The 16388-nt window shown below is 42.7% G+C and overlaps 1 protein-coding gene across 1 annotated transcript in view; it reads right to left on the bottom strand.

Annotated features, from left to right (window-relative positions):
- LOC126248847 (E3 ubiquitin-protein ligase HERC2) overlaps window positions 1–16388 on the bottom strand; it is an 851297-nt gene that overhangs the window by 693754 nt on the left and 141155 nt on the right. The window lies entirely within an intron of this gene.

Raw genomic sequence — 16388 nt, 5'->3', positions numbered from 1 at the left:
GAGAACATAGTCCAGCGAAGGTGATGGTGTGGAATGGCATATGGGACACCCACATCATTGGGCCATTTTTCATTTACAACACCTTAACTGCACCACAGTATCTGATCCTGCTGCACGACCTTGTGTTCCCTTCCACACTGAACGCTGAAGGCATTTTCCCATCTTATTTTCAGCACGATGGAGCCCCTCCACACTATGGCATTGGTGTCCGTGAATGGTTGGAGGAACAAATGCCAGCGAATTGGATTGGTCGCCGTAGTCTCGTAGAGTGGCCGCCCAGATCCCCTGACTTAACGCCCCTTTATTTTTATCTATGGGGACATAACCAGGTTGCAGTGCCTGATTCATGACTTTCTATGCTTCACTTGAAGTTGCATTGAAGGCTATATTATTAGTAAAAAGAACTTTGCTATCAATAGATACAGTTGTTCCTTCTGTTGATCACTGGTTTTAATTATGAAGTCCCCCAGGCCAGTCTGTTTTCTCTTCACTGGTAGAGAGAAATCATTTCCAAAACAAGACTGTTATTTTTGTGTGTTGTTTTGTTGGTGTTAAATCACATACATCTAATTGCAGAGGAGTTCAAAAGTCCTTTCTCTTACATTCGAGTTCAAAAGTCCTTCCTCTTAGTGCTGCCCCCCCCATGACATTTCATTCTTTCAATTATACCACTAGTCTCAACATGAGCATGAGTTTTCACAGCTACATAGTCTTTACAACCATGGGCTTAAATAAATGACTGTGATAATTGTGCAAGGCTCTGCCAACATTAGCAAATTTAATTTATCAATTTTTGCCTGTTTAATTTATCAGTCTTTTCCACTAATAAAATAGTTGTAAGAATAGGTTTTGAATATAGTAACCATAAAAGAATTTAAATTGAACTACTTAATTGTCAGTACTAAAAAATCTCCAAAAACCCAATAAAACCCTTAAAAACCCAATGTAATCCACTGGGTTGATTTTTTAAGAAATTCTTTTTTTCCAACCCCATTTATAAAGCCATGGGAGCACAATAGTGATATGGATATATCACTTTGTTTTACACTCCTGGAAATGGAAAAAAGAACACACTGACACCGGTGTGTCAGACCCACCATACTTGCTCCGGACACTGCGAGAGGGCTGTACAAGCAATGATCACACGCACGGCACAGCGGACACACCAGGAACCGCGGTGTTGGCCGTCGAATGGCGCTAGCTGCGCAGCATTTGTGCACCGCCGCCGTCAGTGTCATCCAGTTTGCCGTGGCATACGGAGCTCCATCGCAGTCTTTAACACTGGTAGCATGCCGCGACAGCGTGGACGTGAACCGTATGTGCAGTTGACGGACTTTGAGCGAGGGCGTATAGTGGGCATGCGGGAGGCCGGGTGGACGTACCGCCGAATTGCTCAACACGTGGAGCGTGAGGTCTCCACAGTACATCGATGTTGTCGCCAGTGGTCGGCGGATGGTGCACGTGCCCGTCGACCTGGGACCGGACCGCAGCGACGCACGGATGCACGCCAAGACCGTAGGATCCTACGCAGTGCCGTAGGGGACCGCACCGCCACTTCCCAGCAAATTAGGGACACTGTTGCTCCTGGGGTATCGGCGAGGACCATTTGCAACCGTCTCCATGAAGCTGGGCTACGGTCCCGCACACCGTTAGGCCGTCTTCCGCTCACGCCCCAACATCGTGCAGCCCGCCTCCAGTGGTGTCGCGACAGGCGTGAATGGAGGGACGAATGGAGACGTGTCGTCTTCAGCGATGAGAGTCGCTTCTGCCTTGGTGCCAATGATGGTCGTATGCGTGTTTGGCGCCGTGCAGGTGAGCGCCACAATCAGGACTGCATACGACCGAGGCACACAGGGCCAACACCCGGCATCATGGTGTGGGGTGCGATCTCCTACACTGGCCGTACACCACTGGTGATCATCGAGGGGACACTGAATAGTGCATGGTACATCCAAACCGTCATCGAACCCATCGTTCTACCATTCCTAGACCGGCAAGGGAACTTGCTGTTCCAGCAGGACAATGCACGTCCGCATGTATCCCGTGCCACCCAACGTGCTTTAGAAGGTGTAAGTCAACTACACTGGCCAGCAAGATCTCCGGATCTGTCCCCCATTGAGCATGTTTGGGACTGAATGAAGCGTCGTCTCACGCGGTCTGCAGGTCCTGCACGAACGCTGGTCCAACTGAGGCGCCAGGTGGAAATGGCATGCCAAGCCGTTCCACAGGACTACATCCATCATCCCTACGATCGTCTCCATGGGAGAACAGCAGCCTGCATTGCTGCGAAAGGTGGATATACACTGTACTAGTGCCGACATTGTGCATGCTCTGTTGCCTGTGTCTATGTGCCTGTGGTTCTGTCAGTGTGATCATGTGATGTATCTGACCCCAGGAATGTGTCAATAAAGTTTCCCCTTCCTGGGACAATGAATTCACGGTGTTCTTATTTCAATTTCCAGGAGTGTATATGTAGGAACATGGCAGGAATACGGAAAGTAAATGGAGAATACCTGGTTCCAGTTACTGTGGATAATTTTGGTGTCGACAAAGTGGTTTTGCTAATGGGTTATTAATTGCCAATTTGGATGTCCATTTAGACATGTCAAGTTCGGATCTTTGCCATGGGCAAATCATCAATGTATATGCATTACGCAAAAAAGTACAGCATTTGGAGGGGAATGACAGTATAGCTGTAGAAACACTATTGATTCAGTTTGCGGATTTCTTCAATCATAGTGGACCATTACCAGCAACACTTGTGATGCAACACAGGGTCCCAGCAGGGGATAATCTGCCTATATACACTCCTGGAAATGGAAAAAAGAACACATTGACACCGGTGTGTCAGACCCACCATACTTGCTCCGGACACTGCGAGAGGGCTGTACAAGCAATGATCACACGCACGGCACAGCGGACACACCAGGAACCGCGGTGTTGGCCGTCGAATGGCGCTAGCTGCGCAGCATTTGTGCACCGCCGCCGTCAGTGTCAGCCAGTTTGCCGTGGCATACGGAGCTCCATCGCAGTCTTTAACACTGGTAGCATGCCGCGACAGCGTGGACGTGAACCGTATGTGCAGTTGACGGACTTTGAGCGAGGGCGTATAGTGGGCATGCGGGAGGCCGGGTGGACGTACCGCCGAATTGCTCAACACGTGGGGCGTGAGGTCTCCACAGTACATCGATGTTGTCGCCAGTGGTCGGTGGAAGGTGCACGTGCCCGTCGACCTGGGACCGGACCGCAGCGACGCACGGATGCACGCCAAGACCGTAGGATCCTACGCAGTGCCGTAGGGGACCGCACCGCCACTTCCCAGCAAATTAGGGACACTGTTGCTCCTGGGGTATCGGTGAGGACCATTCGCAACCGTCTCCATGAAGCTGGGCTACGGTCCCGCACACTGTTAGGCCGTCTTCCGCTCACGCCCCAACATCGTGCAGCCCGCCTCCAGTGGTGTCGCGACAGGCGTGAATGGAGGGACGAATGGAGACGTGTCATCTTCAGCGATGAGAATCGCTTCTGCCTTGGTGCCAATGATGGTCGTATGCGTGTTTGGCGCCGTGCAGGTGAGCGTCACAATCAGGACTGCATACGACCGAGGCACACAGGGCCAACACCCGGCATCATGGTGTGGGGAGCGATCTCCTACACTGGCCGTACACCACTGGTGATCGTCGAGGGGACACTGAATAGTGCACGGTACATCCAAACCGTCATCGAACCCATCGTTCTACCATTCCTAGACTGGCAAGGGAACTTGCTGTTCCAACAGGACAATGCACGTCCGCATGTATCCCGTGCCACCCAACGTGCTCTAGAAGGTGTAAGTCAACTACCCTGGCCAGCAAGATCTCCGGATCTGTCCCCCATTGAGCATGTTTGGGACTGGATGAAGCGTCGTCTCACGCGGTCTGCACGTCCAGCACGAACGCTGGTCCAACTGAGGCGCCAGGTGGAAATGGCATGGCAAGCCGTTCCACAGGACTACATCCAGCATCTCTACGATCGTCTCCATGGGAGAATAGCAGCCTGCATTGCTGCGAAAGGTGGATATACACTGTACTAGTGCCGACATTGTGCATGCTCTGTTGCCTGTGTCTATGTGCCTGTGGTTCTGTCAGTGTGATCATGTGATGTATCTGACCCCAGGAATGTGTCAATAAAGTTTCCCCTTCCTGGGACAATGAATTCACGGTGTTCTTATTTCAATTTCCAGGAGTGTATAAGAAACCATACAGAATATCTCATCATCCTCAACTAATAATGCAGGAGTTCATCAATCAGCAACTGAATGATTGCGTTATTACAGAAGTTACAACCCCTGGGGACCACCCATTGTCATTATGCCCAAAACATCATTGGACAGGATGAGGAAGGTTCTGTTGCGACTACCGATACGTAAATGTCAGATCTATGACAGGTGCATATCTTATAATGAATATCATGGAAACTATGGACAACCTGGGTCAATGCAAGTATTTTTCAGCTATGTATCTGAAAAGTGGTTACCACTAGTTGGAAGTAATGCCAGAGGACTGGCTGAAGACCTCATTTATCATCCCTTGGGGGCATTACCCAAATCGGCAAAAGCCTTTTGGACTTAAGAATGCACAGGTCACATTGTAACAGTTATTGGATGGAGTGTTGAGTCGGCTGAAACCAGGTCACTGCATGGTCTACTCAGACAACATTATTGTTTTTTCTAGGAATCTGAAGGAGCACACACAGTGGCTGGAAGAAGTGCTTAACAGGTTTCATTTGGAATGCTTAATATATGTTAAGTACTGAAAAGAGTTACTTTAATCTGGCAGAAGTGAGCTGCACATACACAATGTAACTAGCCACAACAACATAAAGTATGTCCAGAGATTGGTATGTGTGGTCCATAACTTCTTGCTGCCTCAAACTGCAAAACAACTGCAATCATTTTTAAAAAATTATTATTACTAGAGAAAATTTGTAAAAAGATTTGCTGACAGTGCTAGACTATTAAACATCTGTTGAAGGGTGTGAAATTTCAGGAGGAGGTTGACTGTTAATCCGCATTTGACAGATTAAAAACGCACTTACCAGTAGCCCTGTATTAGTATTTCTGAATTACGAAAAAGAGTTCATCCTGCCCTGTGGTGCAATCAACTAGGTGATGGGAGGAGTTCTGAGTTAGAAAATGGCAATGAGCACCTGGTAGTGAGTTAGTTAGTTAGTCCATGAATGGTCCAGAGATCATTTGAACAATTCTTTTATCAAAATGATGTGGAACGAATCAGTTTACAGGATATGTATGTGTTATTGGTAACATTAATGAATACTTTTTTTTTAGCCCAACTTGTGCAATTACACTTCCAAACTAGGTTTTCTTTATTTTTTTTATTTTTGCTAGCAATTTTTATACAGAAATCCATCCATGGAATAAAATGAGTCCTCCAGGAGAAATGATTTTAGGTTACATTTAATATTTGCTATGATATCCGTCTTTTTTTGTTATTGAACAAATCAACAAATTGTTTTGTTAACGCATTTGAATGCCTTTTTGAGCCACTGATAGGTTTAACAATGGGTTATACAGGTAATTTCTACCTCTAGTGTTGTAGATATGAACTGTATGGCTCTTCTTAAACTACAATGTATTATTGAAGATTAATTTTGTTAGAGAACAAACATAGTGTGACTGCACAGTTAAAATGCCTAGCTTTCTGATGTCTGTGAGTAGATCATGAGTTTACATCCATGTACTTAAATAAAGCAAACTGTAATTACTGCCGGCTGGTGTGGCCGAGCGGTTCTAGGTTCTTCAGTCTGGAACCGCGAGACCACTACGGTCGCAGGTTCGAATCTTGCCTCGGGCATGGATGTGTGTGATGTCCTTACGTTAGTTAGGTTTAAGTAGTTCTAAGTTCTAGGGGGCTGATGGCCTCAGATGTTTAGTCCCATAGTACTCAGAGCCATTTTTTTGTAATTACTCAACTATAAAGAAGGGGACTGTGTGGCATTTAAGTAGCTAGTAGGGCTGAGAGATCCTTCAAGCACACTGACTCAATAGGCATTAAAATACAACAAGTCTGAGTTTGAGGTAGTGCACAAGTCTGGCAGGAAACATGGTAATGCAGATGGTTTCAGTGGGGAAATTGTGGTCATACAAACATGTGAAACATTGAAGAGTGGCAGAAGGTGCAGACCACTGATGCAAACTGCCAGCTATTGAAAACACAACCACAGTTTGTTATACACAATGGGCTACTACGAACGACGAAGTTCAGGTCACACATCATGGTACCTGCAGCACTGAAAGAAGAGGTGTTAAAAGAACATAATCACATGTTAGCAGGACATGAAGGGAGAAGACCAATGGATCATAAATAGCTGAATGGTTTTGATGAAGAACATGAAGACAGGGTGTTGACCAGTGTGTGAATAATTGCATGACATGTGCACAACATGCTGATTTGAGCCATCAATAAATACTGTTTCGAACATTACCAGAGGCATCTCGAGCATTGGAAATGGTGGGGATGGACATTATGGGTCCATTTAACTAGGCACTGGTGGGTAACCGCTATGTGTTAACCATCACAGACCAGTTTTCATGTTACAATGCGATTACTGCCATCCCACAACACCAAGCGAGTACAATAGCACAAGCAATGGTGAACAACTGGTTACTGAAGTGTAGCATATCTGACCCAATAATTTCAAATAGGGCACCAACTTTGTGTCCTTCTTCTTCCATTGGCATTACATCCCAGGATGGCACTTGGCCTGCTCAATAATTTTCTACCAGTCCTCTCTCAACTTTGCTGTATACCTTGAGTTACGGCAACCAACTAAGGCAGCATCTTCTCCAATCTTGTCACTCCATCTCGGTCATCTTGCTGTTCTTTCTCCAGGTTCACTGCAGCAGGTTTTCCCTGCAGGATCTGTCTCATCGAGTCATATTACATGTCCAGCTCATCTCAATCTACACAACTTTATGAGCTTGACCACATCATCCAACTTATAGCAATCGTAAGGCTTGTCATTCCTTTGCCATCTCCAACTCCCGTTTCCATACAGAGATCCAAAGATTCTCCACAATATACTTCTTTCACATGACCTCAGTCTGCTTTCACACTGCTTTGTAATCATCCATGTTTCTGAGCCATATGTAAGTACTGGGCACATCAGTGTCTCTTTGATAGAGGCTTAAAATTAAAATCTCACAGCATTCTAAAATTGCATTGATTAGCAGCACTTATGCAGGCCATAATTTCAATCAAATTGCTACCATTTGCTTCTATCTGACAAGTGAAACATTCCACTCGCTCAAAAGTCATTCCCTCACAAGTACTGTAGGCTGTAAGGGTTGATTTGTACCACTATACATATACTTGGTATTTCCTTCATTAATTTTCAAGCCCATCTTCTCTGCACACAGTTTTCGAGTTAAGAATGCACTTTGTAGATCTCTAAATGTTGCACTCATTAGATCCACATCATCTACATATCCAAACAGTTGTACAGATTTATGGTAGATAGTACCTCTTGTCTGGATACCCAATTCACATAGCACTTTTTCGAGTGCTGAATTGAAGAGTAGGCAGGAAAGCCTTTGCCCTTGTCTTAGCCCAGTTCATGTGGGGTGACAGCCTACGCTGCACTTACACAGTACTCTTAGACTGCATTAGGGTGACCTCTATCAAAAGTACCAATTTCACAGGTATCCGAAATTCCCCCACTGTCTCATACAATTTAGATCAATTTATTGTTTCATATGCAGATTGGAAATCAATGAAAAGATGGTGCACACCAACATCAAATTCATTGATTTTCTCTACTATTTGCCAGAGAGTAAATATCTGGTTCACAGTTGACTTTCCTGGTCTGAATCCACACTGATAACTTCCAATAATGTTTTCTGCTATGGGTGAGAGTCTACTAAACAAGATATTTGACAATACTTTACATGCAATAATTTGGCGTGTATTACCTCTGTAGTCACCGCATTTAACTATATCTCCTTCCTTGTGTATCAAACACGCTATGCCTACATTCCATTCTTCTGGTAACTCTTTCTTTTCCCAGTGATTTAACTCCTCTGGCTTTCAATAGTTCTACTGTTATATTACCAGTCCTTGGTGCTTCAATGTTCTTCAGTCAGGAAATTGTTTTGTCTACTTTTCCTTGAGGGAGGAGAGGGACTATGGGCCTCATAATAATCTTTTTCTGGGTGGATTACGAGCTCTTCAACAGAGGGCCTTGGAACATCCAAAAGTTCACTACAGTACTCTACCTGATGTTCCAATATCTCTTGGTCATAAGTTAATAATTCCCCATTTTTACTTTCGCATATATTACTATGCGGCTTAAATGTTCTTTTTTCACTAGTTATTTTCTGATATAATTTTCTGACATAATTTGTTTTTCCAATTATCCCCAATTCTTCGCTCTGCTTTATTTCCCATTCTCTTTCTTTCTTCTGATGCAGTTTCTCTTCTCATTTCCTTTTATCTCGATAATTTCTTACTGCTAAATGTGTATACAATTTCTCAAGCATTTCCCTATAAGTCGGGTTTTTCTCATAACTTAATCTCTTACAAGATCATCAAACCAGGAACTCCTTGGTTGTTTTCCTTCTTTCCCTAGCACTATTTCTGCTGCCTCAATGACTGTGTCCCTGCAAGCACACCATTTCTGATCCAGAGTATCACTTACACTAGGAGTGTATAGTGCAAGATTCTCAGTAACCTTCTCAGAGTATGTTTTAGCAATCTCTTCATTTTTTAGCTTTAATATCATATACTTTCTTTGAGATGTTCCTTTTACCTTTCTTCTGTTAGATATCGATCTCTTAGTTTTGCATTACAAGGTGGTGGTCTGAATCCACATTAACTCCTCTGTAGGTATGTACATTGAGTAAGTTGGAGATATGCCATCTGTCAATAATTACAAGATCGTTTTGATTGAAGGCTGATCAGGGCTACACCATGTTGCCTTATGTATCCTTTTGGGGGAACATAGTGCTAACTGCAGCCATATCATATGCTATGGCAAACTGAACAACTCTGCTGATTATCATTTGTGTATTAGTGGAGGCTATGCTTTCCTATTGCTGGACAATAATGATATTCTTCTCCAATCTGTGCATAGAGGTCTCCAATAATTACTTTTGTATTATGCTCAGGGCATCCATCATAGGATCCCTTGAGATTCTCACAGAAGGAGTCTTTATCCTGGTCATCTCCTACTTCTTTAGGTGCATGTACACTGATCAATAAATCATTTGTGAATTGGGCCTTCAATCTCATTTGTAAGATTCTAGATGCTATTCTAGTAAATTCACCCACTCTACATTTAAATTTCTGTCTTACTGCAAACCCAGTACAAAAATTCATGGTTGCTCTTTGGATCATAGAAGAAAATTATCCAGCTTCCCATTTCAAGCACTCCATGTCCATTCCACTGCATTGCAATTCCTGTGGAGCAACTATGCCTGTCTGTGTTTTATCGAGCTTTTCTGGCAGTGACCTCATGGTTTCTGCCCTGTACAATGATCTTACATTCCAGATTCCAATAAACACATCATTTTTCCTTTTTTGTAATGTCTTTGCCTTTCCCTTTAGTAGTACTACATCATTGTCTATGTATCAGTCCAGCTTCTTTACTTTGAGGTTTCTAAACAGGGCTTTGTTTTCTAAAGGAAGGGGTTGTCAGCCGCTTGCCCAACTCCCAACTTGGAGGACCAGGATTTGTATCAGGTTTACTCCCAGGGGACGCTGCCTTCTCGGAGGCACCTTCAGTGTTGGGTGGGAGCGCTTGCATGCTCTGTCAAAGTCAAGAGCTGTACTGGCCGGAAGCGCTTGCACGCTCTGTCAAAGTCAAGAGCTGTGCCAGCGGTAGTGTAGATTCTGGCAGGGTCACCCAAGGTGAAATGGTCTTGATGGAGGAGCCAGACAAAGTGTGTCCAACAACATAAGGCAGGGAGAGCTCTAGAGATGTAGTGAAGCCAAATTCCCTAAAGGAGTAAGCCAACTTCACATCCGAACTATTTAAACAACTATGCCATCTACTTTGAATCTGCAAGCTAATAACTTGTCCCTTCCACCCTCAGGAGAATGTGAGGACTGAGTGTGTTCACTGTACCACCAGTAAAATATTAAGTTGTTATTTGAATAGTTACCACAATGACTGAGAGATTTATCTATCCTATGATGTAGCCACAACAAACTCTAAAATGCATGACTGTGTTGGGCTATTGCCATATGAAGTGGCATACAGCAGGAAGATGCCACCACCTTCCAAAGTTATTAAAACTAAATCGGAAAAAATGGGGAATTGATAATTTTACACAAACATTAAAGGGTGTGTGGAAGTGAATGAAGAAGGCAAATTAATGAAGTCCTAAAGAGGTAGGAAAAGCCGGGGAAACATACTGTCATTACCTGCAAAGAAACCAAAAGATAAAAAGAGAAGGAAGGAGACAGAAGTTAGTGTGCAGGATATATACAAGGTGCTGTACGCACTCAGGTTGTGCTAGTGAGAATTGAGTTTTATGAGGTATATAGAACAGCTTTGCAATAAAACATGTTAAGACTATAAGAGCATCCTAGTTTAAAGAAGTTACTTTAATTTGTTAGTACTGGTTAATTTATCTTTCATTTGTTGCTAACACTTCTTGCAATGGGATTGGTAGATGATATGGTGAGTAATTATAATAGGGGCATGCTATGGTAACAGGGCGAACTGTGTAATGATGGACCATACACATCCAGCTTTGAGAAAGGGGGGAGGTAGAGTGGAACAGACATCTTTCCCCATACAGCATTATTATTGTGACAACTATAATGAATATGACATAGCCCTCATTGTATTGGCCAGAAAAAACACTGGATGTGTTTCCTACTCAGAACCCAACCTATTTAAACAACAACCTAAAAACAAACCACCTCCACTCACTGGATCCACTGATATATGCACAAAAACGTCACATTAACACTGAGCAAATGTTCCAGCACCATGATGAGCAACGCAACAAGTTTATGATCATGGATGTCTCTGTTTCTGATACCATTATGGTTCCGGCCCTTTGTGTAAGTTACATCTACTTCAAGTGGAAAACCACTCGAGCTATCAAGCTTCCAGTGCACCAGTTACCAACGGACTGGACTAACCACAGAAATTAATGTTTAGTTTAACTAATAGCCAATGAACCACATGGTTTATGCTAAGTATTAGATATTCTCAGATGCTCGACAATGTTCATTGTGCAAAACTGTACCAGGGTGTGTATGTGATGCAGAACAGTATCATATTCATCAGCTGTTAACTTCAAGGTAAAGACCACCGCAGTGCCAGATGAAACATTTAGTTGCTTTATAAGGATTTTGTCTATAGTAGCTGCAGGCACCTGCCCAAGCTAGAGGCTATATAAAGACCAGTTGGTGCCTTTGCACTGTAGTGTCAGCTGCTGGGTGGCTACCTTCTGCTGGTGACCACCTACCTGGTGAGCCACGTGTTGGAGGCTTGGCTGCCCAGCCTCACTGTTGATCTTCACCGATTCCTAGGAGACCACACTGTTGCAGATCACTGCACGCATACACCTTCAATTTCAGCCATACTGATAAATATTGTCCTTCCTTGTGTGATACAATGAAACCACGAAGCAGTCAGGCTGCCAAGGGCTCCACCTGCCACACACTGACAGCGGCACGCAGCAGCATCACCATTCAGTGACCATGATAGACTGCTAGTTCAAGTGTTCAGCATAATGGGTCTGAGTAAGATATTTAAATTGTTCAGATATTACTTATTAAAATCCAGTTGGACGTGTCTAATGATCCGAAAGAGATAAGCGAGGACGAAACTGGATGTCCTTCCAACTGACAGGACAAGTGTAGAGTACAATTTTCTGATAGAAATTGTGATCTCTTTCTTCCTAATTTTCAAGGAAAGTAGAACTCAACAATTTTGGTGGTCTGTGGGTACGAAACTACAGATATCAGATGATGGGATTAACTGTGCTTTGTCTTACTGCAATTTTAAAGGTGTTGAATTCCATGTTTTTCGAGTGTGCATGTTTGTAGGGCTCCAATATCTCAAGCTGAGTAGCTGTTACAACAATATTCATATGATTATATTCTTCACAAAGTACTCTCTTCCATTTGATACAGTGCAATACCCTTAAAAGTGAGTAGTGTAAATATGTGGTTATATTTCTAGTGCAGGACGGTTTCCTAAAATGCAATACCATACCCACATGACAGTATTGCGTATTAGGTCTCACTATCTCATATCAAGATACCTTCAGCTTGCTACACTTGGAGTTGGATTCAGACCATATTTTTACCAAGTAGTTTGACAATTTTGTGAAATTTGTGAAGCCATCTGGTGGTAATCCTGCTGTGTGAATACTTGATGGGTATCCAATCACATTTGTGCAATAGACAAAGCAACAGAAAACTGTGTCCACATTATGTGTTTATCACCTCATTCCTCTCATAAAATTGAGCCTCTTGTGTGAAATTCAAGGGATTGCTTAAAACAAATTACCCCCAAAAAAATAAAATTCTGGTGGGCAAATAACCCAGGTCAAGTAGTAACATTTCCAATTACAAAGCAAACTACTTGAGAGCAGTAATAATTGAAAATGCCTTGAACAGCCTCTGGAAAACAGGACTCTTCCCATGCAACAGGCATATACTTGTAAGCAATAACTTTGCAATACAACAGGAGTTTGACCTACATGATGAAAGCAATGGAGTAAATGTGAGTCCCAATGCTATCCGGCCAGGTCCCAAAATCAGCAAGCCACATCAATAACCACCAGTTCTAGTAAAATCAGCATGCTCTGAATCTATTAAGTAGCTAACATTGTTTCCGTACAGAGAACACGTGAAACAATTCAAAGAATAGATATCTGTAGCTGAATCAAAGGAGACAGAAGTGAAAGCTTTGCTCTTGAATAAGAATAAAGAAAAAACACAGGAAACATAATCTTCCCGTCATTCAAAGTCTGACCAAATTTAATTGAGGATGATGCTTTAGATGTGCACGTGCAGCTGAAGAAGAAGACGCTGAATGCATACTCTGCAGTGGTCATTTCTTTGAAGACTAATATAGAGAAATGGGCACAGTGTATTGAATGCTATCTGTGGGCTCCTGAAGAACATTAACTGAAAAAAGAGATTTTGCACATCCTGATTGCATTTCTTTTGCACAATAAATGTGGAGAATGTTGGAGAGATAGTAAGGAAGAGAATATTATCATTCTATGATTTACCTGTTCTTATAATGGTCGATATTAAGCATTTTCTATGACTATCATATTAAAACGTTTCTATTTTGATTCAAATTGAATTGTTTGTGCTTTTTTCATACTTACATGTATTAAGTTGCACACATTTAATAAGCAAAATTTAAAGTACAATAACTACATGTACATTTCCAACTGACAAACATTCAATCATATCAAACATTGTAAAATAAAGTGGAGTAATGTGAGAAGAGGAAAGTTTCATGTCAGAGATGAGGTTAGTATGTCTACCCACCATTAAAATCAATTACCTGCCTCATCCTATGAGGCAGGGAGGTGGTCATCCTCTGAAAATATGTCTCACTGTCCACAAGACTCTCTCGTGTATCCAACACTACGTCCCATAGTTGGTAAGGAGTGTGTGGGGCCAGTGTATGTTCATGAGACCATTTTGTTCACAGATTTTCAATGAGATCCAAGCACATTGTCCAAACAGTCCACTCAATCAGCCTATTGTGAACACCACAGCTGAATGATTTGACTCTTGTGAACTGGTGAGTGGTTCTACTGGAACTGGATCACTTCACTGGGATAGCACATCCTCACCCTTGACATCATAGTATGTTTCATGATATGCACATACTGATCTGTGTTGAAATTACCATACATTTGATGAAGTATCCCTGCCCCATCTGATGACATCCATCACCAGCACGAGACTATGATGTGACCAACATATGAATGTTGCACCATGCATTGTGGGCTTTGCTTTGTCTTACCACAATTATAATTTAATTTGAGAAAATGACTATTTATGTTCTGATTTGACATTGTTTTTAATTTACCCTAATCATATCAGCAGTATTGAAAATGATTTTAAATAGAGGGGAACAGGCATCTATCATGGGAGAGTTTGCTAATGTGAGACAGCTAGATTCTGACTACAGCTAAGTGCTCAGCTCCATTGGAAAGTATGTAGACCATCGCCAGGCACTCAATCACTGAGTTAAATATTAACTCAACTGAAAAGATGATGTGGTGCCAGTCACACTCTACATTCAATTCAACAAAGACAAGCCTATAAAGTTTGTGATCATCAGAGAAGGCCTATTTATTAGTGGCCCTATGGACTTTGAGGCCAACATCCTTAACTGGTTGTGAATGGTTCGCAAGCATTCACAGAAATTGACCTCATTCTTGAGTTGGAAGAAGTTTAAAAATCATCATTCCATACAGGTGTTCACTAACACTTTGTCTTAGGTGTTGACACCTCTCCTCAGCCCGACCCTCAAAGCCGACCACTGCACCCATTTCGCATCACCAATTTATCCATTTCTGGACACTGCATCGTTGAATGCCACACCTGGCTGCCGCTTCAAGTGCACTGAAACCATCATACTGGATCGGTGATAGGACACTGTCTTTCATGGCCTGCATATGCTGAGACATCCTGCCAGTAAATGACTGTCAAATACCTGTCTGTGGTGCAGTGTTACCATGTTTGACATATTTCGACTATATTCATGTTACACTTTCAACACATCAACAAAGAATATAATGTAAAAAAAAAATTGTATCAAGGGGACACAAACCCTAATTACTTCAGCAGAAGTTCAGAGCTTCAAATGCTGCCATGCAACCACGTAACTATACAGTTTGCTCACATTTCTTTATTCAAGTCAGAAGCAGTATCTCAGCATTTCAAATAGATAAAAGTAAGTGTTATAATTTATATATAAAACAATATGTGGTAATCATACACAATCAGAGAAAATAAAAAAGTTCTATACGTAAAATTTTTACAATAAGAAGGGAACACATCCACTACTACAACGGTGTTAAATGTTGTGCTGCCACCTCTGCCAGACAACTGCATTATTACTGGTGCATAAGGTACCCGATCCTATCAAGACAGGCAAACACTTTTGTTTTGTTGGTTGTAAGTATTTATAACACTATAAGAAACTGTGATTATTACCTGGCAGGGCAAATGCACAAGATGCTAACAACATTCCCTATCACAAGGGGATCACACTGTTTAACAAACTTCCGAAGTATATAAAAAGTTCAAAGGGAAGCTGCTCATGAGTTCCTTGAAGTAGTATTTTACTAGTTAGTGCTTTTATAACATTTCAGAACTTCTCTTAGTGAAATAGATTATCTTCACTTGCACAATATTATTTATAAGTAATTGACATATACTGTGTTTTTGTAATTTATCCCCTACAGTTATGAGATGAATTGTAGTAATGCCCACAATCCATAACAAATGTTGCACACTATGTGATCAGAAGTATCCAGACACCTGGCTGAAAATGACTTAGAAGTTTGTGGCATGCTGCGTTGGTAATGCTGGAATTCAGTATTGTGTTGGCCCACCCTCAGCCTTGATGACAGCTTCTGCTCTCGCAGGCATACTTTCAATCAGGTGCTGAAAGGTTTCTTGGGAAATGGCAGCCCATTCTTCACCCAGTGCTGCACTGAGCAGAGGTATCAATGTCGGTCGTAAGACTTGGCATGAATTCAGCGTTCCAAAACATCCCTAAGGTGTTCTATAGGATTCAGGCCAGGGCTCTGTGAAGGCCAGTCCATAACAGGGATGTTATTGTCATATAACCATTCTGCCACAGACCGTGCATTATGAACAGGTACACGATCATGTTGAAAGATGCAATCACCATCCCCGAATTGCTCTTCAACAGAGGGAAGCAAGAAGGTGCTTAAAACATCAATGCAGGCCTGTGCTGTGATAACGCCATGCAAATCAACAAGGGGCGCAAGCCCCCTCCATGAAAAACATGACGACACCGTAACACCACAGCCTCCGGATTTTACTGTTGGCACTACACACGCTGGCAGATGACGTTCACCAGGCATTCGTCATACCCACATCCTGCCATCAGAACACCACATTGCATACCGTGATTCCTCACTCCACACAACGTTTTTTCCATTGTTCAATCGTCCAATGTTTACGCTACTTACACCAAGCGAGGCGTTGTCTGGCATTTACTGGCATGATGTGTGGCTTATGAGGTGCCACTCGACCAAGAATTCCAAGTTTTCTCACCTCCCACCAACTGTCATAGTACTTGCAGTGGATCCTGATTCAGTTTGGGCACATCAGAAACAGTGGACCTAGGGATGTTTAGGAGTG

This window comes from Schistocerca nitens, chromosome 3 (genome assembly GCF_023898315.1).
Source record: "Schistocerca nitens isolate TAMUIC-IGC-003100 chromosome 3, iqSchNite1.1, whole genome shotgun sequence".
Taxonomy (NCBI): domain Eukaryota; kingdom Metazoa; phylum Arthropoda; class Insecta; order Orthoptera; family Acrididae; genus Schistocerca; species Schistocerca nitens.
This window is presented reverse-complemented; position numbering and strand designations above follow the sequence as displayed.